The 4871-nt window shown below is 39.4% G+C and overlaps 1 protein-coding gene across 1 annotated transcript in view; it reads right to left on the reverse strand.

The window, feature by feature from the left end:
- LOC118947127 (unconventional myosin-XV-like) overlaps positions 1-3403 on the reverse strand; it is a 51905-nt gene extending 48502 nt beyond the window's left edge. Inside the window, exon 1 of the mRNA XM_036972341.1 lies at positions 3324-3403. The gene's annotated coding sequence lies outside the window, so the exon portion shown is untranslated. The remainder of the gene's footprint in view (positions 1-3323) is intronic.
- Positions 3404-4871: the final 1468 nt, after the last annotated feature.

A 4871-nucleotide genomic window follows, 5' to 3' on the forward strand; every position in this document is an offset into this window, starting at 1 on the left:
CCAATACCCATACTAACATACTGTATACTACATACTGTATACTATTAGTCCATAGGTCTAGAGACTAGAGCTGTGTTCCAATACCCATACTAACATACTGTATACTACATACTGTATACTACATACTGTATATTATTAGTCTATAGGTCTAGAGACTAGAGCTGTGTTCCAATACCCATACTAACACACTGTATACTACATACTATATATTATTAGTCTATAGGTCTAGAGACTAGAGCTGTGTTCCAATACCCATACTAACATACTGTATACTACATACTGTATACTATATACTATTAGTCTAGAGACTAGAGCTGTGTTCCAATACCCATACTAACATACTGTATACTATATACTATATACTATATACTATTAGTCTATAGGTCTAGAGACTAGAGCTGTGTTCCAATACCCATACTAACATACTGTATACTACATACTGTATACTATTAGTCCATAGGTCTAGAGACTAGAGCTGTGTTCTAATACCCACACTAACATACTATATACTGTATACTATTAGTCTATAGGTCTAGAGACTAGAGCTGTGTTCCAATACCCATACTAACATACTGTATACTACATACTGTATACTACATACTGTATACTACATACTGTATATTATTAGTCTATAGGTCTAGAGACTAGAGCTGTGTTCCAATACCCATACTAACATACTGTATACTACATACTGTATACTACATACTGTATACTACATACTGTATACTATTAGTCTATAGGTCTAGAGACTAGAGCTGTGTTCCAATACCCATACTAACATACTGTATACTACATACTGTATACTACATACTGTATACTACATACTATATATTATTAGTCTATAGGTCTAGAGACTAGAGCTGTGTTCCAATACCCATACTAACATACTGTATACTACATACTATATATTATTAGTCTATAGGTCTAGAGACTAGAGCTGTGTTCCAATACCCATACTAACATACTGTATACTACATACTGTATACTACATACTGTATACTACATACTGTATACTATTAGTCTATAGGTCTAGAGACTAGAGCTGTGTTCCAATACCCATACTAACATACTGTATACTACATACTGTATACTATATACTATTAGTCTAGAGACTAGAGCTGTGTTCCAACACCCATACTAACATACTGTATACTATATACTGTATACTATATACTATTAGTCTATAGGTCTAGAGACTAGAGCTGTGTTCCAACACCCATACTAACACACTGTATACTACATACTGTATACTATATACTATTAGTCTATAGGTCTAGAGACCAGAGCTGTGTTCCAACACCCATACTAACATACTGTATACTACATACTGTATACTATATACTATTAGTCTATAGGTCTAGAGACTAGAGCTGTGTTCCAACACCCATACTAACATACTGTATACTACATACTGTATACTATATACTATTAGTCTATAGGTCTAGAGACTAGAGCTGTGTTCCAACACCCATACTAACATACTGTATACTATATACTATATACTATTAGTCTATAGGTCTAGAGACTAGAGTTGTGTTCCAACACCCATACTAACATACTGTATACTACATACTGTATACTATATACTATTAGTCTATAGGTCTAGAGACTAGAGCTGTGTTCCAATACCCATACTAACATACTGTATACTATATACTATTAGTCTATAGGTCTAGAGACTAGAGTTGTGTTCCAATACCCATACTAACATACTGTATACTACATACTACATACTATATACTATTAGTCTATAGGTCTAGAGACTAGAGCTGTGTTCCAATACCCATACTAACATACTGTATACTACATACTACATACTATATACTATTAGTCTATAGGTCTAGAGACTAGAGCTGTGTTCCAATACCCATACTAACATACTGTATACTATATACTATATACTATTAGTCTATAGGTCTAGAGCTGTGTTCCAATACCCATACTAACATACTGTATACTACATACTTAATGTGTATACACTATATACTATTAGTTCATTTTAGTATACTGTAAACCAACGGTATCCTTTCAGTTGAGTGTACTAGCGCTTTGCCTGTCTACCGGAAGTTGATGCTGTTGCTATGCAACTTCTTGCCAGCTTATTAGCATAGCAAATGACTAGCTAGACATCTTACGGCTCCATTAATAATGTCCATTGAGAGCGCTCAACGACTATACCACTTAGCTAAGCTAAGAATGACGTGAATAATCAAGTCAATAGGTTGCGTTGGTAAATTCCCTCCGGCTATCTGCTCTGATTTCAGAGGACTCTCGTCTGTGTGCCAGAGAGCGCAGAATAACTGACGAATTTACCAACGCTCAAAACCTGTTGAATACGAGCCGGGGGTCAGTAAACATCGTCAAAGAAAGCGTCATTAAATGGAGGCCAACAGTTACATTCACCAACGCTCTGGATAACACGAAAACAGCCCAACCAGCTCTGCTAGGGAGAGTAACATGGTCAGAGTCGGCTGTTCTCTCATTATGTGTCTGGAAGTAGCTAGCCAACGTTAGCCAGTTAGCTCGGGTGCTTTTGACTGCCGTTGTGAGGTCAGAACTCTCGGATCAACCAGAGTGTCCAGTGTCCGCTCTGAGAGCGAAACGCAATTTACGAACACACAGTTGGGTAGTTAGTTAGATAGCATATAGTTAATATACTGGCAGGTTTGATGTATTGGTAGCCAACTAACGTTAGGTAGCTAACTAACATACCGGTACATACTGCTGTAATGATATGCTATATAGTTCATAAGGACAGTGTAGCTAACTAACATACCAGTACATACTGCTGTAATGATATGCTATATGGTTCACAATGACAGCGTAGCTAACTAACATACCAGTACATACTGCTGTAATGATATGCTATGTTGTCAGCCAACATAAGGTGTAAGGTAACTTATTTGAAAAGTCATTACTTTGTTACATTGCTCAACATTTTCTTGACATTTGTCTTGGTTAGTTAAAGCGATGGATTTGAATCTGCTCTCGTCGGGGTTTGGACTAAGGCTGCATGTCTTCCCCCATTTTCTTCAAATCTGAAAATGTTGTGAAGCCACGCCCATTTTCAGGAAGAATTGCATTATGGGCCTTAAAAGCACAGACGTAGTGTCCACTGCTTGATTACTTTGTATTTTTTGCAAATGTCGTTACGACATCTGGGAACTTTTGTCATAACTATATCCACACTATGACCAATAAGCAGACTACATACTGAATTTACATCACAAATAGTATGGTTAGTATGAGTATTGGAACACAGCTTAGGACTTGTAATGGACTGGATTGAAAATAGAACACTAGATGTGGGTGGTTGACCTAACTGTGTTTCCTGGAGGAGGGGTGGTGCTGGGCGGGGTTCAGGCTGGCCTGGTAAGGGCTCTCTGGAGCTTCTTCAGTCTGGAAGGAGATAAAGAGAGAGACAGGGTTGATGTTTTCATTTTTTATTTCACCTTTATTAAACCAGGTAGGCCCAGTTGAGAACAAGTTCTCTTTTATAATTGCGACCTGGCCAACATAAAGCAAAGCAGTGTGACACAAACAACACAGAGTTACACATGGAATAAACAAACGTACAGTCAATAACACAATAGAAAAGTCTATATACAGTGTGTGCAAATGAGGTAAGATTAGGGAGGTAAGGCAATAAATAGGCCATAGAGGCGAAATAATAACAATTTAGTAATTAACACTGGAGAGATAGATGTGCAGATGACGATGTGCAAGTAGAAATACTGGTGTGCAAAAGAGCAAAAAAATAAAAACAAATATGGGGATGAGGTAGGTAGTTGGTTGGATGGGCTATTTACAGATGGGCTATTTACAGATGGGCTGTGTACAGCTGCAGCGGTCGGTAAGCTGCTCAGTTAGCTGGTGCTTAAAGTTAGTGAGGGAGATATAAGTCTCCAACTTCAGTGATTTTTGCAATTCGTTCCAGTCATTGGCAGCAGAGAACAGGAAGAAAAGGCGGCCAAAGGAGGTGTTGGCTTTGGGGATGACCAGTGAAATATACCTGCTGGAGCGCGTGCTACGGATGGGTGTTGTTATGGTGACCAGTGAGATAAACCTGCTGGAGCGCGTGCCACGGATGGGTGTTGTTATGGTGACCAGTGAGATAAACCTGCTGGAGCGCGTGCTACGGGTGGTGGGTGTTGTTATGGTGACCAGTGAGATAAACCTGCTGGAGCGCGTGCCACGGATGGGTGTTGTTATGGTGACCAGTGAGATAAACCTGCTGGAGCGCATGCTACGGGTGGGTGTTGTTATGGTGACCAGTGAGCGGATATAAGGCGGAGCTTTACCTAGTGGTGAGCTGTGTGGGTCTCAGACAGCATTGGCTATAAGTGTAAGTTGGCAGCACTGATATTTGGCATCTCGACCACGTTCAGGGCTTTCTGAAAGCATTCAGATCCCTTGACTTTTCCCACATTTTGTTACGTTACAGTCTTATTAAATACAAACAAATCTTCATCAACATACACACAACAACCCATGTTGATAAAGTGAAAACAGGTTTTTTGACATTTTTTGCAAATGTATTAAAAATATAAAACAGAAATATTCAGACCCATTGTAGCTGTTATGGTCAGTCTAGCTGTCTGGAGGAGGTACTGCTCTGTTTCAGCTGGTATGGTCAGTCTAGCTGTATGGAGAAGGTACTGCTCTGTTTCAGCTGGTATGGTCAGTCTAGCTGTATGGAGGAGGTACTGCTCTGTTTCAGCTGGTATAGTCAGTCTAGCTGTCTGGAGAAGGTACTGCTCTGTTTCAGCTGGTATGGTCAGTCTAGCTGTCTGGAGGAGAAGGTACTGCTCTGTTTCAGCTGGTATGGTCAGTCTAGCTGTCTGGAGGAGAAGGTACTGCTCTGTTTCAGC

Source organism: Oncorhynchus mykiss, unplaced genomic scaffold, assembly GCF_013265735.2.
Source record: "Oncorhynchus mykiss isolate Arlee unplaced genomic scaffold, USDA_OmykA_1.1 un_scaffold_140, whole genome shotgun sequence".
NCBI lineage: Eukaryota > Metazoa > Chordata > Actinopteri > Salmoniformes > Salmonidae > Oncorhynchus > Oncorhynchus mykiss.